The following is a 24,427-nucleotide window of genomic DNA, read 5'->3' as shown; positions in this document are numbered from 1 at the left end:
GTGATTGGGGCTGGGACTATCGTCATCATTATGAATTTATAGGGGGCTTTGCTGGAGGTGACAGATCATTAGGAGATGAGAAGCCGAGAGCCAGGCGCTGTCCTGAAAATGTGTTTTCAACGGAAGGGCCCGCGATGAGGGGGCCTTATGGAACTGCAGGGATGGATCTGTGCAAACCATCATCACTTCTGGAAAAACAGCACATCAATCCATCCTTCGTATTTATATATTTATATATCAATCGATCATTATCGTGCTTGTTGTGTGCAGAATGCTGTAGGAAACACTTGGGAGAATACAGCGTAACAGAGTTGATAGACGCATTCCCTGGCCACAGCATGCATCTTCTACTGGTGGTGGGACACTCCCTCCTCTTGCCCCTAACCAAACAGTCCTGTGTTGGCTGCTTCATCTCCTGTGAGGCAGCAGTGGGGTTGGTGACACTCTCAAGATTTGAGCAACCTTACTTGGGTACACACTGCTCATCCCAAATTGGGGAGGGCTTAAAAAGGGGGCTTCAAACTCAGTGAACTCAAACTTGACTCGTCGGAGTACTGTGCCTGCTGAACTTTGAACTCAGCCCAGCTCCTCAGTCAGTCGATCAGTCTAGCCATCGATGGTATCTATTGAACGCTTATTATGCTCAGAGCACTGTACTAAGCACTTGGGGGAGTACGGCACACAGAGTTGGCCAGTATGTTCCCTGCCCACAGTGAGAAGCATAGTGGCCTAGTAAATTCATTCAATAGTATTTATTTAGCATTTACTATGTGCAGAGGACTGTACTAAGCACTTGGAATGTACAATTCGGCAACAGATAGAGACGATCCCTGCCCAATAACGGGCTCACAGTCTAAACGATAGAGCATGGGCCTGGGAGTCCAAAGGACCTGGGTTCTATTTATGAGTGAATAATAACAATAATAATTATGGTATTTTTTAGGCTCTTACTATGTGCCAAGCACTGTTCTAAGTACCGGGGTAGGTTCAAGGTAATCAGGTTGCCCCGCGTGGGGCTCACAGTCCTAATCACCATTTTACAGGTGAGGTAACTGAGACACAGAGAAGTGAAGTGGCTTGCCCAAGATCACACAGCAGACAAGTGGCGGAGCTGGGATTAGAACCCATGTTCTCTGACTCCCAAACCTATGCTCTTTCCACGAAGCCACGCTGTTTCCCCAAGAATGATTATCCCCAGTTAGAGAGGAGGAAACCGAGGCCCGTAGAGGGTGAATGACTTGCCCCGGGTCACTCAGCAATTCAGCAGCCCCAAAACTCAGATGTCTTTCCTTTCGGCCACGTCTCCCTTCATCAGCAGCAGTCAAAAACTTAAGACAGCAAAATTGGAAGAGACCCAAAGGGTGGAAGAGCAGATTGGTCAATGCACTAGAAAGTGCATGCCAGGTTTAATTCTGCTCTGACTGGCAGAATGGGAGTGAGGAGTACAGACTGTGTTCTGGGAGACCTACTATTTATTTCCAGCTTTACTTCCACGCTCTCTTTGAAATGCCTGTTTCACAGTATAAATATTTGTTTCACGCTCAACAACTACGCAGATTATTAATCATCATTATGAAAGGACTGACAATCAGAAGGACAAATGTTCATGCATATTTGGCACCGAGACATCGATCAAATTATGAAAGGGGTGGACGGCTAGGCCCGCAGTTGACAGGGGGTGGGGAGACTGCCGAAGACTTGGTGCTCTGGGGGAACAGGGAACGGTTTTGAAAAGTTACGTTGGGAAGTGAAGTGTGGGAGGTGGCACTTTGCAGTTTCCCAGCGGGATTCAATGTCTCCTTTCCTGTCCATCGGTCCCCAATGTCCTCTGTACCCTCAGAATGCCGGCCGCCTATAATGACCCTTCCAGTTATCCTAGGCTTTGAACTATTCAAAATCAGAGCAGAGAGAGGGAGAGGGGAGGATGCTCTTTTCTCTAAAATAAAACAAGCCAAGGGGGAAAAGCTTCCAACCTCACCTCGAGACTCACGCACCTCACTTGGGAGATAATGTGGTCTTGTGAATCTGGGAGTCAGAGGACCAAGTTTCTAATCCCGGCTCTGCCACTTGGTTGCTTGTATGTGATCTTGGGCAAGTCACTTATCTTCTAAGTGCCTCTGTCTCCTTGTCTGTAAAATGGGGATGAAGTACCTGGTCTCCCTCACACTTGAACTGTGAGCCCCATTTGGGACAGCAAAATGTGTTCAATCTGATTGACTTGTATCTACCCCAGCGCTCGGTAGAGTGGTTGGCCCATCTAAGCGCTTAAGGAGCACCACATTTATTATTATGTTAATGAGCTTAAAGAATTCAAGATACTCAGCTGTAAACAGGGATGATGTGAGCCCCAAATCTTCTTAGCACCTTGTCAGGTAGGATCATTCTGCCTCAGTGCCTTTAAAGTTCTCGGTGGGTTTTAACAGGGCCATATTCCTTTCTTTGAACTAGGTCTCCAGCTGAACTGTGCCAACATTCCTTTCCCTTTTCTTCCTTTTTTTTTCCCATGACTTCCCTTGGGTGAGCCACCATCCCAGTACACACGCCCCCTCACTCTCTCCCAACTCTCTCTTCTGTCCTGGAGACACAAAGTCTCTGTGCTTTGTCTCAGGAATGCACAGACACTCTCCATTTAGCATCAGATAATTCAGGGTTCCAAACCTGTCCAAGAGATGCAGAGTGTATTTTTTGAGCAGCTTTTTAACCCTTTCTTCTAGCTCTCTTAGCATTTATGGGACTTCTCCCTTTTTGTCTCTTTTTCCTTTTTTTTTTTTTCCTGTCGGCAGGAGCACATAGAGACAGTTTAATAGACATTGATTTGCAATAAATTTTAGCCACTATAGTTCAGGAGAGTTGAAAAACCAATAATTAATTATTTCAACAGTTTATCCCTTTTGTTTTAAAATGATCTAATAGCAGAATCCCCTGAACACCCAGTAGGCCTGACCCAAAAGAATTTACTGTCTCTGGCCTCTTCATTCAGATACGTTTCTCATGAATTATTCAGCCAGGCTTGCAGGTGAGCATGAGATTGAGGGAACTGTGAGCTAGTTAGTCAGAGGAAAACACTGTTTCTATAGCACTCCTAATAAGTTGGATGAATGCTAATAAACACTCCTGCAGGGTTAGAGTCATTCATTCATTCATTCATTCAATGATATTTATTCAGTGCTTACTATATGCAGAGCACTGGACTAAGCACTTGGGAAAGTACAATACAACAGTAAAGAATGACAATCCCTGTCCTATGAGCTCACAGCCTAGAGGGGGGAGACACACATCAAAACAAATAAACAGACGTCAATATTAATTAAATTATATATATGTAAGTGCTGGGAGAGGGGGGCAGAGCAAAGGGAGCAAGTCAGGGTGACTCAGAAGGGAGTGGGAGATGAGGAAAAGTGAGGCTTAAGCTGGGAAGGCCTTCTGGGGGAGATGTGCCTTCAGTAAGGCTTTAAAAGGGGGAAAAGTAATTGTTTGGCAAATTGGAGGAGAGAGGGCGTTAAAGGCCCGAGGTAGGCCATGGGCCAAGGTTGACAGAAAGATGGGTGAGATGGAGGCTGATTTGTGACCTGATCTCCTCCTCTCCACCTCACTTAATTAATGGTATTCATTCAGCATTTCTTGTGTGCCAAGCAATGTAATAATAATAATAATAATAATAATCATATTTGTTCAATGCTTACTATGTGCCAGGCATTGTACTAAATTCTGGGTTAGATAGAAGGTAATTGGATTGTTTGGAGGTTCAGAAACCAATTCTGGGGAAGATCTGGTGAATTTAGAAGCCTGTCCCCGGACTTGACTGACCCCAAAAGACCCATGAGACAGGAGGCTGGCTGCAAAGGGATCAATCCCTCCTGTTTTTAAAAAATTGTATTTGTTAAGCACTTACTCTGTGCCAGAAACTGTACTAAGCACTGGGGTGAATACAAGCAAATCAAGTTGTACCCAGACCCTGTCCCATGTGGGGCTCACACTCTCAATCCCTATTTGACAGATGAGGTAACTGAGGCACAGAGAAGACAAGCACCTGTCATACAGCAGACAAGTGGCGAAGCCAGGATTAGAACCCATGATCTTATGACTCCTAAGCCCGTGCATTATCTACTACATCACGCTACTTCCGAGGAAACTCTCTATGTCACCCAATTGAATGAAATAATAATGATGGTATTTGTTAAGCGCTTACTATGTGCAGAGCGAAATTTTTTTCTTAGTGAATCCAGTCAAGCCTGAATGAGCTGCCCTAGTGTGAGGGTGAGACCCCTCTAAGTGTAGGTTGTTAATCTCACCTTCCCCATAAATTCACCCCCCAGCCATTCACTGGGAGCAGTAGCACATCTCCCTTTCCTCCTGGCCTCCTCTACACCCAGTTTTGCTTCAGGTTCACCCCAGAAGCTGTGGAATCAGCAGAAATGGCAACACTCTTAAATGCAGTGTGTGAAGGTAAATTATTCAGTGAAACAGAGTCTAACTTTATTAAGGCAGGGATTCTCCTCTCCATCAATAGCTCTAGTCGGAGTCAGGATGGGCCGCTGGGAATTGGACGGACCACAAAGACCGAGAAGTAAGAAGGCTGTGGTTTCCCAGAGATAAAGTGGAATGGATTGGGGTTTGGGTAGGCAGGGGGACCCTTTTTAGGAATTTACGGTTGAAGGGGTGTTTGTGCATGTGTGTTTGTGTGTAAATGGGACGCGGGGAGTTGGATTAAGGTAATTTAGTGGAAAGAGCACGAGCCTGGGAGTCAAAGGACCTGGGTTCTAATTCGGCTCTGCCAATTGCTTGTTGTGTGACCTTGGGCAAGTCACTCTAACTTCTCTGTGCCTCAGCTTCTCAACTGTAAATACTTACTCTCCCTCCTAATTAGACTGAGAGTCCCACGTGGAACAGGAATTGGGCCTGGCCTAATTCACCTGTACCTACCCCAGCACTTAGAACAGTGATTAACACATAGTAAGCACTGAACAAATACCATAAAAATTTTAATGTTTGAGTAGATAATGACATTGACTCCCTATCGTCTTTCACGGTAACACAGGGTTCCAGACAGAGGCAGGAGAGGATGGAGTCTAAATGACTTTGATGAGAAATACTCCTGTTCAGGTAACACCACCAAAGGACCAGGGAAACACATATTTATTCATGATATTTAGCCTGGCCATAAAATTAAAGGCTTTGTGGCATTTTAAGTGCTTTCCAGATTAATTTATATTCTGGATGGATAATGAGGAAGAGGCTTTTGTCCAAGAGGTGAGATATGCAAAAATAACCTTTAAATTTCTCATAATTAACCTTTAATGATATTCTCTTACTCTAGCCATTTAGTTTATGCATCCACATCTGTAACAGAGGGAAGATGACTGCTTGTTGCATCCAGATTCTTGGTGAAAGGGAGGCTTAGCTGAGTGAAGAAACACAACTTTTACATAGCTTTCTCTTTCAAATGAACCCAGGAAAGGTTCTTTTAGTAGCAGTATTGGATTTTGATCTTCTCCATTGTTTTCAGAGTTTAAGGTTTATGTAGAGAAGCAGCGTGGCTTACTGGATAGAGCACGGGCCTGGGAGTCAGAAGGTCATGGGTTCCAATCCCAGATATGCCACATGTCTCATTAAGATTAAGAGTGTGAGTCCTGTGTGGGACAGGGACTGTGTCCGACCTTGCTACCTTGTATCCACCCCAGTGTTTAGAACACTGCTTGGCATATAGTAAGCACATTAAAAGTACCATAATTAATATTTAATTATTATTTAGGGGTGTCTTAGAAATAGAGGGTGGCCCTTTGTTGCATTTTCTTATTGTCTCTCACCTGATGTGTCTGCTAGAAAGGCAAAGACCTTACCTTATATTTGAGGGACACAAGCCCCATCTCTTCTTATCGGTGAAGGATGCGTGACAGTAGATTGTCACAGCAAGGGAATCTGCTAATCCTAACTATGACTCTATTATAACATGATTATTGCCACTTACCTGCCACATGCCACTGTAAGGGGCCTGACTTTATAAACAGTAGTGGGATCGACCAGAAAGGGTGTGCATCTGTGAGCCAGGAGATTTGGGTTCTAGTCCCGGGCTCTTACACTGCACTGCTGCACTTTCATGACCTCAGGCGAGTTGCATAGCCTCTCTGTTCCTTGTTTTTATCATTTGTGAAATGGGGATCATAATACTTGTCTCACTTTTCTCATTTGTGAAATGAGGGTCATGATACGTGTCCCTCCTGGTGATGTGAGAATAAAATGAGATCATTGACATGGAAGTGCCTTGGGAAAAATACAGAAGTGCCTTACAAAGTCGAGGAATGTTTGTACAGAACACTAGAAATTGTTCAGTGCATTTCTGTCTACGGTGGCCATATCTTAATTCCCTAAACCTAAGGTTGCAAATAGCTGTGAAGATCCGGAGTCCTCTAGTGACCCAGCCATTTTGACAGACAATGATACTGCAAAAGAGTCTGAGGCCTCCAGGAGCTATTCGGTGGCCTTTTGGGAGCTGATAATCAGCAGTATTTACTGAGCACCTCATGCCTGTAAAGTACTGTACTAAGCACTTGGGAGAGTTCAGCAGAAGCAGTCAATCAATCAGTCGTATTTTTTGAGTCTCCCCCGATTAGACTGTAAGCCCGTCACTGGGCAGGGACTGTCTCTGTCTGTTGCCGAATTGTGCATTCCAAACGCTTAGTACAGTGCTCTGCACGTAGTAAGTGCTCAATAAATACTATTGAATGAATGAATTGAGTGCTTACTGTGTGCAGGGTACTCTACTAAGTACTTGGGAGAGCACAACACAGCAGTGTAACAGACACACATCCTACTTACAGTGAGCTTACAGTCTAGAGGGCAAGACAATATTCCCTGCCCACAGGGAGAGCTTTCAGTCCAATTGGCGGGGCAGAGGGAGTACAAGGATATACTAGGTTCATTCATTCAGTTGTATTTATTGAGCGCTTATTCATTCAGTCGTATTTATTGAGCGCTTACTATGCGCGGCGCACTGTACTAAGCGCCTGGAAAGTTCTAACATAAATGTAACAGGATGAATTAGCTGAATTAATAATTCATATGGGAAACAGCATGGCCACTTGTATGTTCTGTGACCTCGGGCAAGTCACTTCACTTCTCTGGGCCTCAATTCCCTCATCTGCAAAATGTGGATTCAATACCTGTTCTCCCTCCTGCTTAGACTGAGAGGCTCCTGGGGGACCCGTTGATCTTTCATCTGCCCCAGCTCTTAGTACAGTGCTCAGCACATAGTAAGCACTTAACAAAAACCCTAAAAATTATTGTTATCATTATTATTAGAAAATGGGCCTGCGAGTCAAAGGAGCTGGGTTCTAATCCCGGCTCCGTCAGTTGCCTGCTGTGTCACTTGGGGCAAGTTACTTAGCTACCCTGTGCTAGGGTTTCCTCATTTGTATAGTGGGAATTCAATGCCTGTCTCCTTCCCACTTAGACTTTGAGCCCCAGCACTGCATCTATCCCAGTTCTTGCCACATAGTAAGTGCTTAACAAATATAGTAATGATAGTACTAATATTCAAATTACTATGAAAGGACTACACACATAAATCCTGTAGATAGGAGACCTTCCCTGAATAAGCCCTCACTTTCTCCATCTGCCCTGTCCTCTGTATCAACTATGCACTTGTCCTTAAGTATTTTGATACTCACCCCAGTCCCACAGTACTCATGTTAATAATTTTACATGCTACCATTTCCCTTCTCCGTAATTAATTTAAATTCTGCCTTCTCCTGCAGCAGACTGTAAGCTTCTGGAGGGCAGGGATCAGGTCTACCATCTCTGTTTTATTTTCCCAAGCCCTTAGTACAGTGTTCTGCACAAAGTAAGTGCTCAATAAATACCAGTGATTGCTTGATTGATAGCCAGGAGCAAAAAAAAAGTGAATCCTAAGGCTTTAAGGTTAATGTAACAAGGGTTGCCAGTTATTTGGAAGGCTTAGTGGAGGAGGTGGGTTTTTAGGAGGGCTCTGAAAATGAGCATAGTTGGAGGCCTTGTGGATATCGTAAGCGAATAGGGCGCTCCAGGCTGGAGGAAGAGTGAGTGAGAGGTTAGAGGCGAGAGAGTTGAACTCTAAGCTATAATAATAATATTTATGGTATTTGTTAAGCACTTACTATGTGCCAAGCACTGTTCTAAGCGCTGGGGTAGAAACAAGGTAATCAGATTGTCCCACGGGTGGCTCACAGTCTTAATCTCCATTTTCCAGATGAGGTAACTGAGGCACAGAGAAGTTAAGTGACTTCCCCAAAGTCACACAGCTGATAAGTGGCAGAGCCGGGATTAGAACCCACAACTTCTGTCACCAAGCCCGGGCTCTTTCCACTAAGCTACGCTGCTTCTCTATGTAAGCGGTGGTGCCAGTTGACAACCATGTGTCTCTGCGAGGGTGTGTTTGTGTGCAGGGACATAAGCGGTGATTAGCTGACAGCGAGACTTGGAGGAGAGGCGTTCGTGAGAGGGAGGTATGTTCTTAGGGAAAGGGACGGATCACAGGAAATCTCGAAGACCTAAAAAGGGATGAGCAGCCTTTTCTAATATAGTCTCCCAGTGGTCTGAAAGGACAGATTTGCAGCCCAAAGTGGCTGACCTCCTGTGAGAGATGACTCCAAGGTCCAGCAGAGTTGGATTCAGTGAATCGAAGGCTTTATGCCAAGAGAAACAGTGGGGCCCTTTAAATGAGGCTCTGTTTGTTTTTGTAATCAAACCCTCACCATTGTCCTTGAGGCCCAGAGCTTAGAGGCCCCATGACTATCTGGATGTCGGGGACACAGGCGGAGACCTTGATTGCCGGGAACTCAACATAATGGAGAAGCCCGCTGTTCAGATTTCCCGAATACAAACACGTCTGTATAACAAGCGCTGTTTGTCAGAACATGAGCTGACTTCAGAAGCCGATTTTTATGCCGAAGAGCAGACCGTGGCATGTGTAATGAACAGAGTTTATCTTGGTGTGGAATGAGAAATAATTTGCTAAGCCAATAGCTTGCGTGTATCCCAGATACCCGTGCTATTCGTATGCAGCCCGCGCTCCGGTGCTCATCCCAGTAGCTAAACTCCACTGAGCCTTTAAAGGACCCCTGATATCAGTTCAGATTGAAGGAATTAGAGAATTAAATGTTTTTCGCTTTTCTCCAAAGACAAGCCAGCATTCAAACTACTTTATTAGAATGTCTCCTTTGCTACCATCTCGCTCGGCGCTCTCCAGTCGCGAGCTGCCGGGGACATTCCGGAAGTTGGCCCCTCTTTCGTGCTGTGGCCGATTTCCTCTCAGGGTCCCAGGGGTGAAGCCGGGCTAGAAAAACCTGACTCAGTCACAAGGAAGAAAATGAATCAAAAGTCTGATGGGTGGGAGGCCCTCATTGAGACCATTGCTGAGCCTGAACAGGCATGTGTATTTAAAATAAGAGCTTGAACCCTGGAAAAACAGGGAGTTCATTAATAATTAATAATAAATTCTTAATTAATACTATTATTACTACTACTACGGAGCCTAGTGGATAGAGCATGGGCCTGGGAGTCAGATGGACCTGGGCTCCGCCACTGGTCTGCTGTATGACCTTGAGCAAGTCACTTAACTTCTCTGTGCCTCAGTTACCTCATCTCTAAAATGGGGATGAAGACTGTGAGCCCCATGTGGGACAGGGACTGTGTCCAACCTGATCTGCTTGTATCTACCTCAGCGCTTAGAAGAGTGCTTGACATATAGTAAGCACTTAACAAATACCGTCATTATTATTATTATTATTATTATTACTACTACCATCTGCCTCTCTCCTCCACCTTCCACGCGGTGAGATAAGAACCCAGACTAGGAGTCTCAGGGGAAGCAGTGTGGCCTAGTGGCGAGAGCACTGGCTTGGGAGTTGGAGGACATGGGTTCAAATCCCACTCCGCCACTTGTCTGCTGTGTGACCTTGGGCAAGTCACTTAACTTCTCTATGCCTCAATTACCTCATCTGTAAAATGGAGATTAAGCATGTGAGCCCCACTTGAGACAGGCTGATTACTTTGTATTTACCCCAGAGTTCAGAATAGTGCTTGGCACATAGTAAGCGCTTAACAAATACCATCACTATTATTATTATTATTAGCACAGGCCTGGGAGTCAGGACCCGGGTTCTAATCCCAGGTCCGCCACTTGTTGGCTCTGTGACCCTGGGAAGGTCACTTAATTTCTCAGTGTCTCTGTAAAAATAGGGATTCAATACCTGTTTTCTTTTCTACTTAGACTGTGAGCCCTATGTGGGACCTGATTATCTTTTATCTACTCCATTGCTTAGTGTAGTGCTTAACAACTATCACGCTTATTATTATTTCTACCAATTCTGTTGGGTTCTTCTTTCCCAAGTGCTCAGTGCAATGCACACAGTAAACACTAAGTAAAAACCAGGTATCGATGGTATAGTTTAGTACCACAAAGCTAGGGCAGAGGCTGGGGAGCACATCAGCATGACACGACCAAAAACACCGTGGGCATATACACGATTGTTTCTTCCTTCACGGAACTTACTTGTGCCAATCGCGGATAGTGTTAGGCCAGAACAGACTCATCTCGAAAGAAAACGCCCTCCAACTCCTCGATCGTTCTTCATCCAAGAACGTCATTAAATCACTTGTAATAACAGAACTGGGTAGTGTGGTCTAGTGGAAACAGTATGGGCCAGGGAGTCAGAGGACCTTGGTTTAATTTAATTAATGTTGGTATTTGTTAAGCGCTTACTATGTGCAGAGCACTGTTCTAAGCGCTGCGGTACACACAGGGGAATCAGGTTGTCCCACGTGGGGCTCACAGTCTTCATCCCCATTTTACAGATGAGGTAACTGAGGCACAGAGAAGTGAAGTGACTTGCCCAAGGTCACACAGCAGACAAGTGGCAGAGCTGTTCTAGTTCAGGTTTCACCACTTGTCTGCTACAAATAGTAAGCTCTTAACTACTGTAATTATTATTATTATAGGCAAAGAAGATCAACCATGTTATATTTGCTTTGGGCCTCAATTCGAAACTTGGAGATATAAAGTCAGTAGAATCTCACATTTCCCAGAAGTGCCGGCCATTCATTTGGGGTTTAGAAAGGTGCTTTCCAATGAAATTGGACTGACCTTGCTCCTTAAGTCATGTGGCCAATGAAGACTTTAGCCCAACCTCCTGGATTTGCCCTTCGCCAAGCAAGAGTCAGCTCACTTCAAGTAACCAATGAGAATGGGCTTTTCAGATGTGAACCAGCTGTAATTCTGTCTGTGGATGTCTGGCTGAACCGTCGGGTTTAATCGGGTGGAATGCTTTATGAGTGATGAGGCCTCATTGTTTCTCAAGACTGTGATATTATCAGGGACATTAAAACCTCAGAGAGACACTCCTGATTAATGCACAAGATAAATACTCTATCACACATTTCATAGCGTCTTTTTTTTTTTTTCCCCCTTCTAAGAGAGGTAATTCACCACCAAGAGAGACGTCAAGACAAAACTCTTTGGCTGGAATTAAACCATTTTCTGCAGTCTGACAATGTCAGGATTTTCCGTGTGTGGAAAAAGGTGACATCGTAACTTGGGGTGAGGGAAATAGGCAATATAATTAGTCTTCTAAGAGTCTGAGAACATAAACAAGCCTCTTTTGGAGGGGTGATGGTTTCTCCTTATTGAGCACAATATCAAAGCAAATGAGGGCAGGAAACAGGATACTCCAGTATGTAGCGAGGGCAACAGTGTATCTGCATGTCTTCCGTCTAGGACAGTCCTTTTGGGGCTCTCTGTCTAAGAATCATGCCATGGCCGAGGTGTCACTTCTGTACCTCGCCCTGCTCATTTGCCAGGAGAACTGCATTTTCACTAGTCTCCATATTCCTGGGACACCTCAGAGGTAATGGGGTTGAGAGTTTGGACTTGGCTGAGCTCCATGTATCACACAAGAGGAACAAGAGAGTCAGCGTGGCCTAATGGGAAGCGCACAGGCCTGGGAGTCAGAGGATCTGGATTCTAATCTCGGCTCTGTCGCTTGCTGTGTGACCTTAGGCGAGACACTTAATTCCTCTGAGCCTCAGTTCCCCCACTGTAAGATGGAGATTAAGACTGTGAGTCCCATGTGGGATATGGAAATTATCTTGTGTCTACTCCACTGCTTAGATCAGTGCTTGGCACATAGGAAGCACTTAACAAATTCCTTAAAAAAATAGATCCAGTGAGGAAACCATGGGAGTTTTCTGACTCATCGTTTTGCAGACCCCAGGCTTTCCCAGCTGGGCAGGTGAAAAGAACCCTCTAGACTGTAAATTCCTTGTGGACAGGAAATGTATCTCTTAACTCTTTTACATTGTATTCTCCTAAGCACTTAGCAGAGTATATTGCCCCCGCAAAGTGCTCAATAAATACAACTGATTGATCGAATGATTGATTGTGAGCTCTTTGAGGGCAAAGACTGGGCGTCTCTCAACCACTCAGTACAGTGCTTTAACATTTGTAGACACTCAGCAAATGCCACTGATTAGTTGTTTGCTTGAGGGAAGTATGGTAAAGGGGCTATTACCCCAGCTGGAGGGTTATCCTTTTCCATCCACTTCTTCTTGTGAAGCCTTGCATGCAGTGACTCGGTGGCTTCTCTAAGTGCCCTGGGGAAGAGTTCATCGGACCATCAGGAGTCCACCAGTCCGTCAGGACACTGAGCTTGCTCCATATCAAGCCAAAACTCCTCACTGTTGGCTTCAAAGGTCTCCATCACCTTGCCCGTTCTTACCTCACCTCCTGTCTCTCCTTATACATCCCAGCCTGCACACTCCTATCCTCTGGTGCTAACCTTCTCACTGGGCCTCGTTCTCGCCTTTCCTGCCCACCTCCTACCTCTGGCCAGGAATACCTACCCTCCTCACATCCGCCAAACTAGCACATTTTCCCCATTCGAAGCCCTACTGAAGGTTCACTTCCTCCAGGAAGCCTTCCCAGACTAAACCCCTCCTTTCCTCTGCCCCTCTCCCCTCCCCATCACCCCGACTTGCTCCCTTTGCTCTACCCCCTCCCCACCCCAAGCACTTGTGTATATATGTACATAGTTATAATTCTGTTTATTTTTATTAATGATATGTATAACTCTCTAATTCTATTTACTTATAATGATGCTACTGATGCCCGTTTACTTGTTTTGATGTCTGTCTTCGCCCTTCGAGTCTGTGAGCCCGTTGTGGGCAGGGATTGGCTCTATTTGTTGTCTAATTGTACTTCCCAAGCACTTAGTACAGTGCCCTGCACACAGTAAGCGCTCAAAAATTACGATTGAATGAATGAATGAATAAACGAAATATAGCTCGTGCAGGCTTGGAAGGGGCTGGGAAAATGGTTAAACGTGGCCCCAATCCTGATCTGTTTTTGAGTGATACTCCCTGAAATTGTGCAGCAGGGAGAAAGACATTTTCTCTCTTGCCTACACGGTGATGCTGTGCGAGGAGATGGTGGGACCTCCCCGGTCAGGAGACCTGGTCCATTGGTGCCTGTATTTTATTCTCCGCCTGTCTGGGCCTTTATTGCAACGGAATCTGTTACAGAGAAGTCCCGTTCTCCTCCAGGGAGATCTGGATCGAGCAGCGCAATGAGAAAACTCCCATCAGGCTGCCCAGGGAATAGGCCGATGTGAAAAATAATGGTGATTTATGACGGCTGCATCCCGGCTGCCCCCTCCTGCTGCGATGCAATTTGTTGGTGGAGGAGGGAGCTCCCTTGGGCTCACACCCCAGCTGCGGCTGTGACCGTGCAGCTTCCGCTTGATGCGGTGGGGGAGAGACTTCCTTCCCCGGCCCCTCCCCAGGTTACTCAGCAATTAGCCTGGATTTTCCGATGGTTCTCGGTGGGAGCGGTTACCGAGCCAGAGCAGGGGTCACTGCAGAACGGTGACAGGGCTGCCGTTTCTTTGAAGTCCCCGGAGTCCCTCGGACCCATCGGGACAGTGACGACGATTTAAGCGCTTACATGTGCCAAGGGTTGTTCTAAGCACTGGGGTAGATACCAGGTACCAGGTAAGCAGGCTGGACACATTCCACCTTCCCCATCCCTCTTTTTCCATTCCTTTGAAGCCCATACTATCCGCCTCTACCACTCATTCCAATTACCTGTCACCACTATTTACTGCCTCAAACGTAACATGTCCAGTACTGAACTCCTCAGCTTCCCCTCAAAACTTTATCCTCTTCCAGACTTTCCCATCAGTGTAGACAGCACCACCATCCTGCCTATGTTGCTCACCCATAACCCTGGCATTATCCTTGTCTCTTCTCTTTCATTTGACCCCTAATCATGTAGACTCTTACCTTTCCTTAATCCTTTAGGCTGTAAGCCCGATGTGGGCAGAGATTGTCCCTCTTTATTGCTGAATTGTACTTTCCAAGTGCTCAGTACAGTCCTCTGAACACAATAAGGGCTCAATAAATACAACGGAATGAATGAATGAATTTGACCTACATAGTCAATCTGTTACCAAATCCTGTTTGTTCTACTGTCACAACATCTCTGGAATCCCCCCTTTCTCTCCATCCAAACTGCTATGCCACAGATCAAAGCACTTATCATATCCCACCTTAATTTATGCACCAATCTCCTTATTGTCCTCTTTGCTTCCTCCCCATCCGAGTCCGTATTTCACTTTGCGTCCCAGATCATTTTTCTGAAAACAATTGCAGTCCATAGCTCCCCACTCCTCAAAACCCACCAATAGTTGCCCACTGTCACCCATCGCCGGGGACAGGTTCTTTCGGAATCGGCGCGGCGAGAGAGAGCGAGAGAGAGGCAGGGGATGGAAAAACCTGAGTTTTGTATAGAATTTATTCCGCGGGGCGAATTGAATTAATTAATTATTTAGACGCGACAATCGACCTTCCCCTTTGGGGGAAACATGGTGTTAAAGCTTCCCCTTTGGGAGGAATATGGTGTTAGAGCTTCCCTAATGGGAGGAATACACTGAATTGTTACTCGCGTGTGGGCGGACACCCGAGCCCACTTATGATTTACTCACAACGTGGTGAGGTGGCTGGCTCCCACCATGTGCTCACCCCACCCGGGAGGAATCCAGCTTGCGTTAAATACACTTATGCTTTAAACACTAATGAGTTACATACCCATATGAGTTACATACAGTTTTGCGTTAAACCGAGTTATGCATTACCCACTTATGGTTACCGGCACTCGGTGAGGCGGCTAGCTCCCACCTTGTTCACGTCCCACTAGGGAGGCACCCACTTAGACATCAAATCCATTTTAAACGTTACATACCCATGGTGAAGCATCTGGCTTCCAACCCCACGAGCTCTCAACGGGACAGGGCACTCATCCATCCCACGGCTCCTCACTCGGTGCAGGCAGAGCGGCCTTCTCACGCTCTGGACAGAGGCGACCGCAGCAGCTGCTGCAAGTCCCATTCCTCTGCACAGAAGGTTAGAAGCGGCAGGTATTTGTTCCAGCTTCCGGCCTCAGTTTATCCAATCTCTGCCCTCCCCCCCCCCTCCATTCCTAATTTGATTGGCACGGGGACGAGGGGCACCTTCCGTATTCCCAGCTTGAGCTGTCAATCTGTCAATTTCAGTTGTGGGGGCGGTGCCCCACCCTCATTTCCGAGTTCCGCCTGCTGGCTCAGGAGGTCACGAGATGGCATTTGACCTTGAGATGGTCATTCATTCAATAGTATTTATTGAGCGCTTACTATGTGCAGAGTACTGTACTAAGCGCTTGGGATGAACAAGTCGGCAACAGATAGAGACGGTCCCTGCCGTTTGACGTTGACAGTCCCTGCTCACGGTCTAATCGGGGGAGACGGACAGACAAGAACAATGGCAATAAATAGAGTCGAGGGGAAGAACATCTTGTAAAAACGATGGCAACTAAATAGAATCGAGGCGATGTACAATTCATTAACAAAATGAATAGGGTAATGGAAATATATACAGTTGAGCGGACGAGTACAGTGCCGTGGGGATGGGAAGGGAGTGGTGGAGGAGCAGAGGGAAAAGGGGAAAAAGAGGGTTTAGCTGCGGAGAGGTAAGGAGGGGGTGGCAGAGGGAGTAGAGGGAGAAGAGGAGCTCAGTCTGGGAAGGCCTCTTGGAGGAGGTGAGTTTTAAGTAGGGTTTTGAAGAGGGGAAGAGAATCAGTTGGGCGGAGGTGAGGAGGGAGGGCGTTCCGGGACCGCGGGAGGACGCGACCCGGGGGTCGACGGCGGGATGGGCGAGACCGAGGGACGGTGAGGAGGTGGGCGGCGGAGGAGCGGGGCGTGCGGGGTGGGTGGTAGAAAGAGAGAAGGGAGGAGAGGTAGGAAGGGGCGAGGTGATGTAGAGCCTCGAAGCCTAGAGTGAGGAGTTTTTGTTTGGAGCGGAGGTCGATAGGCAACCACTGGAGTTGTTTAAGAGGGGAGTGACATGCCCAGATCGTTTCTGCAGGAAGATGAGCCGGGCAGCGGAGTGAAGAATAGACAGGAGCGGGGCGAGAGAGGAGGAAGGGAGGTCAGAGGGAAGGCTGACACAGTAGTCTAGCCAGGATATAACGAGAGCCCGTAGCAGTAAGGTAGCCGTCTGGGTGGAGAGGAAAGGGCGGATCTCGGCGATATTGTAGAGGTGGAACCGGCAGGTCTCGGTAACGGATAGGATGTTTGGGGTGAACGAGAGAGACGAGTCAAGGATGACACCGAGATCGCGGGCCCGAGAGAAGGGAAGGATGGTCTTGCCATCCACGGTGATAGAGAAGTCTGAGAGAGGACAGGGTTTGGGAGGGAAGATGAGGAGCTCAGTCTTGCTCATGTTGAGTTTTAGGTCGGTACCCCAGGGTCACCTGGGACACCCATCCACCTTTGCATCAAACAGAAACCTTACCATTGAAGGCACTCAACCAGCTCTCTCCCTCCTACCTAACCTTGGCGATCTCCTACTACAACCCAACCCTCACGGTCTGCTGCTCTAACACCACCTCCTCTCTGTACCTCCATCTCATCTGTCTGCCACTGACCCATTGGCCATATTATTCATTGGGCCTGGAAGTCCTTCCCCCTTCACATTTGACAGCCCAAGACTCCCTCCACCGTCAAAACTCTTCTAAAATCAGATCTACTCCAAGAGGTCTTCCCAGTCTCAACCTTTTATTTCCCTATCCTCCTTCCCCTTGATGTCAACTATGTGCTTGGCTGTGTGTCTCTTAAGCATTTTGATTCCCACCTAGCCCCATAATACTCAGGTAGATATTCTTATACCATACTATTTCCCCTATCTGCAATTTAGTTTTCTGTCTCCCCCATAGGCTGTGAGTTCCTTGTATCATGTAGATCATCTTTGTTGAATTGTACTTTCCCAAGTGCTTAATACAGTACTCTGCACAGTGTAAGTGCTCAATAAATACCCCTGACTGATAAATTGATGCAGCCTCCTACAGGCAGAAATGCCCCTACAGCCCTCTCACACCTTTTTCTTCAGCAGAGGGAATGCCATCCCCAACACTTACAACAGTGCTTGGCACATAGAAAGCCTTATCATCATTAGTATTATTATTATTGCTGTCGCTGTTACGCAGCAGACCAAAGGGTGAAGTATGGATTGGAATGGGGAGAGACAGGAGGTTGGGAGGTCAATGAAGAGGCAAATGCAGTAGTCAAGGAAGGAGAGGATAAGTGCTTGGATCAGCAGGGTAGCAGTTTAGATGGAGAGGAAAGGGCGGATTTTTGCAATGTTGTGAAGGTAGACCGGACAGGATTGGGTGACAGATTGAATATGTGGGTGGAATTAGAGAGATGAGTTGAGGACATCGCCAAGGTTACTCGCTTGTGAGATAAGGAGGATAGTGATGTTGTCTAGAATGATGGGAAAGACAGGGGAAAGACAGGGTTTGGGCTGGAAGATAAGGAGTTCAGTTTTGGACATGTTTAGTTTGAGGTGTCAGCAGGATATCCAGGTAGAGATGTCCTGAAAGCAGGAAGGAAGGCAATATTACGGGGAAGGAGTGAAGTCAGGGCTGAGATGTATATTTGGGAATCAGAAAGGGGTGGGCCACGGTGTCAGCGACAGCTGATAATAGTGATAGTGATGGTATTTGTTAAGTGCTTATATGTGCCAAGCACTGTTCTGAGTGCTGGGGTAGGTACAAGGTAATCAGGTTAGACACAGTGCCTGTCCCACAGTCTTAACCCCCATTTTACAGGTATGTGAGGCAAAGAGAAGTTAAGTGACTTGCCCAAGGTCACGCAGCAGACGTGTGGCAGAGCCGGGATTAGAACCCATGACCTTCTGACTCCCGGGCCCGTGCTCTTTCCACTACACGAGAGGGAACCTAGGCCCAGAGAAGTTAAGTGACTTGCCCAAGGTCGCACAGCAGGCGAGTGGTGGAGCTGGGATTAGAACCCACGTCCTCTGGCTTCAAGTCCTGTATTCTTTCCACTAGGCCACACGAAGTACCTGCTCAGTACAGTACTATTGATGCTGTTCAAAGTGACTAGTGGATGACATGATTGGGAAGAGATGGGGAGAAACAACCTTTAGAGAGGGATTTGAACGTGGAGAGGGATGAGGTTTGGTGAATCGGGAGGAGGGGAGGAAAAACTTCTTCCGTCTCTGAGCTTGGGTCTCCTCCTCAATCAATCATTTGACAGTTGATTGATCGAGTGCTTACTGTGTGCAGGGACTATACAGAACACTTCGGAGAGTACAATACAACAGTGTCGGTAGACATGTTTCCTGCCCACGACAAACCTAAAGTCTAGAAGGGGAGACGGACATTAAAATGAATTATGGAAAGTGCCGTGGGGCTGAGGGAGGGGCAAATTAAGGGTGCAAATCTAAGCGAAAGGGCAACAGACAGTCTGGGAGAAGGGAAAGTGAAGGCTTAGTCGGGGAAGGCCTATTTGAGGAGATGTGCTTTTAATAAGGCTTTGAAGGTGGGGAGAGTAATTATCTGTCGGATATGAAGGTGGAGGAGTTCCAGCTAGGGTCAGGACCTGGTCTCCCCTGCTCCCGATTGACAGGTCTTGTGGGAGGAAAAAGGGCCCCTTGTTCTCTCAGCCTTCACCCGGACTCCTGGATCGGCGCTTCCCATCCACCGGCAGACAAGCCGCCGGTGTGCTCCTTCAGGCAGCGTGGGAAACGGAATAGCATTTAATTATGAACTCTGCAAACTTGAAAGATTAAATAATGGATTTTGTGATCTGCCGTGCTCTCTCCTAGATAGAATGATAAGATGTCAATTGAAAAAATTTAAATATTGATGAATTTTAACTTTTGCATTGATTTGGCAGTGACATATTTTGAATAACGATCCACATTAAAAACACGGGGACTTGTATCGATTACCCAGTATCTGGTTATATTAAAAAAATTGAATATTGTTTAGAACAATAAGGGTTTTTTTCTTTTTAATTTCTTTTACTTCCAACGCCCAAGCGCTGACATGTAGCTTGCATCAAATTTTTAAAAATCACCTGAGTGTTCTGGGCTGCTGCCTGACTTTTGATGATTTCTGCACATCTGAGCCACCCGCAGGAGAGAACCACTGCCCAATTAAAATCTCCTCAGAAGCCAAATGAAAATCCTGGTTAAGCAAGTGTCCAGAGTGTGAGAGGGATGGGCCGACCCCCTCCCAGAAAGTTAAACACTGCCCCTCCTTGGGGCCCCCAGGAGCTGGGCAAAACAGGGGACTTGTCCTTGATCGCAACCATAACTGGGAAGTCTAGAAGGGGAGGCAGACATTAATATAAATAAATATATCGCCTCAGTTACCTCATCTGTCAAATGAGGATTAAGATAGTGAGCCTCATGTGGGACACGGACTGTGTCCAACCTGACGAACTTCCATCCAGCCTAGCATTAAGAACAGTGCTTGGCACATAGTAAGCACTTAACAAATACCATAGCAACAAAACAAAAGAAAAAACCAGCAAAAAGGGAACCATCCTTCCAGCAATGCAGGCGTATCTAGATGGAACAAAATGGGATTTAGGAAAAAGTAATTATAATAATGTTGGTATTTGTTAAGCGCTTACTGTGTGCAGAGCACTGTTCTAAGCGCTGGGGTAGATACAGGGTCATCAGGTTGTCCCACTTGAGGTTCTCAGTTAATCCCCATTTTACAGATGAGGTAACTGAGGCCCAGGGAAGTTAAGTGACTTGCCCACGGTCACACAGCTGACAAGTGGCAGAGCTGGGATTCGAACCCATGACCTCTGACCCCCAAGCCCGGGCTCTTCCCACTGAGCCACGCTGTCTGTATCATTAGTCCTTTAGACTGTAAGCTCACGGTGGGCGGGGAACATGTCTGCGATCTCTGTTGTATTGTACTCTCCCGAGCACTTCGTACAGTGCTCTGCACGTAGTAAGCACTCAATAAATACCACCAATGATGAGGAAGATGATGACCTGAGTTTTCCTTAAGTAACAGTAATAATAGCTGCGCTAGGAATAGTAGGAATTGGAGTAGCTGTAGCATTTATTGAGCACCCACTTGATGTGGGGCACTGTACTCCATCTTTGGGAAGTACAGAACAAAGAAATAACACTTTTCCTATCCACAAGGAGCCTATACCTTAAACAGAGGCAGACGTAAAAGCGTTAACAACCAGAGCTGTAAATTAAGAGCACATATATATATGAGTGCCCAGAAGGGTAGAAATATGTGCTAGAGTCCGCTGAAGGGTCAGGTTGCTGGGAAATTCATCGGGAGAAACTTCTTGGAGGCATTTAATTTTAAGAGAACTTTGAATTTAGGGAGAGCTGTCAGCTGTCTTATGAGGAGGAGAGGGAGAGAGTGCCAAGCTTAGGGTGTAGTGTGCGTGCCAGGGGTGGAGGTGGGAGAGTTGAGAGTGGAGTTTAGCGGGAAGGTTGACTTGGGATGGAACAAGAGAGCCCGTTGGAGAATAGTCGGTGAAGAGAGCAGATAGGTCAAGTGAGGCCAATTGGTGAAGAGCCTTGAAGAGTCAGTCAGTCTGTCAGTCAGTCATATTTATTGAGCATTTACTGTGTGCAGAGCACTGTACTGAGCGCTTGGAAGAGTACGATACAACAATAAGCGGGCACATTCCCTTCCCCAAAATTGTGAAGACTGTTTGACACAGAAAGACTCGGGAAGCCGGTGGGGGGTTCTGAGGAGAGGACAGTTTTGATTCTTTTTCTTGGTATTTGTTAAGCACTTAGTATGTGTCAAACACTGTTCTAAGTGCTGCAGTAGGTACAAGTTAATTAGGTCAGACACAGTCCCTGTCCTGCATGGGGCTCACAGTCCGAGAAGGAGGGAGAACAGGTATTTAGTCCCCATTTTACAGTTGAGGAACTGAGGCACAGAGAAGTTGAGTGACTTGCCCACAGTCACACAGCAAGTAATGGGTCAAACTGGCATTAGAACCCGGATCCTCTGACTTCCAGGCCCGAGTTTTGTCCACTAGACCATGCTTCTTCCCCAGTTGCGACCCTGTCGGTGCTTTGGAGGGTGATCCTCGCGGTGCTCTGTAGTATCGATACTCCTGTATTATAGGAGAGCTGATTTTATTTACTGAGCACCTATTGTGAGGCACATAATTCACTAAAGCACTTGGGAGAGTATAACAGATGAAGAAGATCCTTGACCCTCTCCTTCAAGATGCTTGATTATCAACCATCAGTCAACCCATCAATGGTGTTTATTAAGTGCTACTGTGTGTGGCCCCTCTCAGGGTCGCACCTGGAGAGTTTCCAGGACCCTACCAGTCTCGACTGTGAGAGGGAGAGTCAAGCAGAGGCCTACCCATTCCATTCCTAGCTTGGACAGTGGCTAGCGAGTTGGAAGGCAATCTGCTACAAATCAAAATTCACCCATGCTGAGCAGCAGCGGTATGGGAGAGAGTCGAGGGCAGAGACTCAAGTTTACGGCGCAGAAGGTGGCAATGGTAAATCACTTCCGTATTTTATCAAGAGAACTATAAGGAATCACTAACAGAAGTTTGCAGATCTAGAGCGGGGCGTTCTGGGAGAGATGTGTCCGTGGTGTCGCTATGGGTCGGAAACGACTCGACGGCTAAGACAAGACGAAACTGTGTTTGAAGCACCTCGCTGAGCATTTGGGAGGGTATGGTAGAGTAGAGTTGGTAGACACGATCCCTTCCCTCAAGGACTTGATGGTCTAGAGAGGGAGACAGACATTACCGGTAGAGGAGATATCAAAATGCAATGATATGTACAAAAGTGCTGCGAGGCTGGGGGTGGGGTGAACGGCAAAGTTTTTAAAGAGTACAGATCCAAGTGCCTAGTTGTCAGAGAAGAGAGGGTGAAGAGAATGGGGAAATAGCAGTTAGGGAAGGTTTTTTGGAGGAGGTACGATTTTAGTAGGGCTTTGAAGATAAGAAGCGTGGTGGTCAGCAGAATATGAAACGGGAGGGAGTTCCAGGCCACAGGGAAGGTGAGACCAAAGTGTCAGTGATGAGACAAAGAGATTGAGGTACAGTGAGTGTTTAAAGGAGCAAAGTGTTTGGGCTGGATTGTAGAAGGAGATTAGTAAGGTAAGGTTTAACTCTCTCCTCAACCCCCCACCCCCCCGCCCTCCTCTCCCCACCTCCGAACTCCCCCATTTTGCGTCCCTAATGAACTGGCCACCTATTTGAGAAAATTGAAACTATCAGGAGTGACTAAAGTCTGTCCTGGTCCTCTCCAGGCCTCCTTCCTCCTGCCTCTTCTTCAACTCTCCCATCTTTCCCAGCAGTATCTCAAGTTGTGATCTCCTACCTTCTCTCAAAATCCACCCCCTCCACCTGTGCATCTGACTCATCCCTTCGCAACTTATCCCCTTTTCCTTCCATGACCGCTCTCTTTAACTGTTTGGTCTCTAATGGCTTTCTTGCCCTCTGCTTTCAAACAGGCCATGTCTCCCCAATCCTAAAGGAACCCTCCCTTGACTCCGTGGCTCCCTCCAGTTATCACCCATTCTCCCTCCTACCATTCCTCTCCAAACTCCTTGAGCAAGTTATCTCCACCTGCTTCCTCAAATTTCCCTCCTTCATCTCTCTCCTTGATTCCCTCCAATCTGGCCCCTTCACTCCACAGAAACCACCCTCTCAAAGGTCTCAGATTATCTCCTTGCCAAATCCAACAGTCTCTACTCTATCATCCTAACCTTCTCGACCTCTCAGCTGCCAGTATAATGGAGTTGGCAGACATAATCGCTGGCCACCAAGAGCTTACAGTCTACAGTTCAGCTACTCAGTGCCACTCTATATTTCAATAACAGAGCTTAACTCACCTCCAAGGGATGGCTCTGGAGACCAAGGCAGATCAGGAGGTCTTGTTGCTGACACGTGAGACTTGCTGACAGGCAGGAAATAGAGGCTGGGGGGAGGAGATACCTTGTATGCAGTAGGGAGCAGTTTTCATCATCATCGGTGGTATTTTTTGAGCACTTAACTGTGTGCAGAACACTCTACTAATCGCTTGGGAGAGTACAATAGAACTATCCTTCTGGAAACCCCAGGTTGGGTGTTGTGGGAGGCGAATTTCCCCACCCCGAAAACTCTAGGATTTTCATAACAGAATCGCTCACCCAGGTGACTGTAAGAATGCCTCTTTTCCCCCCTGACTGAGCACGCCATTTTCTAATTTGTACATAAAATTCAAGGTGAAAAGATGCTCTCCAGGGTAATGTTTTTATTGCTTGCACTGCTGTCAGAAGGCAAACTCACACAGCTCTCCTGTTACTAGTGTGTCTCGGGCTGGTGACGAGGAAGGAGGCAGAAGATAGTCTCTTGCTAACAATACCGCAGGGAAAGGAATAAACATTTTTGGTTCCCCCAATGGCTTGTTACATAAACCCGTCGGATGAAGCCAACACTCGTGTGTCAAACCTATCCCTTAGTCTTGCGGAGCACAGAGCAAAACCCAACAGGACCATCAGCAGAGATTCTGTTAAAGTTACCCTTGGTTAACATGCTTGGTGAGCATACTTGCCCAGTAACAATGCTTTAATATAATTAAATTTTAAATTCCATGTAGAATCTAGTGGGTAGGCAGATGTACCGGTATGTTAAACTTTATGTCGCTTGAAAATGGTTTTCAAGTACATCAGAGGGAGACTATCCAGCTGTAAAATGGTCTATTTTATGATTCTGCATCACAGCTTTGGTTCTTTTTCTTTTAATTAAAAATGTACCTTAAAGTTGAACCATTCCCCCTACCCCCCCACCTCCCTCATGCACAACTTTAAAACATACTCACGTGAGCATAAGTGAATCAAGGGGGTCTACAAACACTTGGGGCTGGGAGTGGAAAATCACTTTTCATTCATTTGGATATCCGTTAGAGCAGAAACTTGGTCATGCCAGGTTAGGACACTGTCCTCTGGATCTCCAACCTCGCTTGACCATCATGTTGTAGGTCTGGTCCATGCTTCCTGCCAAACCCAGCTGATGGGGAAGGAGGAGAGCTCAGCTGTGTCAGGACAGCTTCTTGG

At 46.7% G+C, this 24,427-nt stretch overlaps 1 protein-coding gene and 1 non-coding gene across 8 annotated transcripts in view; both read left to right on the top strand.

The window, feature by feature from the left end:
* The window catches only part of CAMTA1 (calmodulin binding transcription activator 1), a 1,175,303-nt gene that overhangs the window by 349,925 nt on the left and 800,951 nt on the right, over positions 1–24,427 (top strand). The window lies entirely within an intron of this gene.
* On the top strand, positions 21,656–21,794 carry LOC114812318. Its single transcript, XR_003759974.1, has one exon. It is a non-coding gene; the product is annotated as a small nucleolar RNA SNORA7 (small nucleolar RNA).

This window comes from Ornithorhynchus anatinus, chromosome 5 (assembly GCF_004115215.2).
Source record: "Ornithorhynchus anatinus isolate Pmale09 chromosome 5, mOrnAna1.pri.v4, whole genome shotgun sequence".
Lineage (NCBI taxonomy): Eukaryota > Metazoa > Chordata > Mammalia > Monotremata > Ornithorhynchidae > Ornithorhynchus > Ornithorhynchus anatinus.
This window is presented reverse-complemented; position numbering and strand designations above follow the sequence as displayed.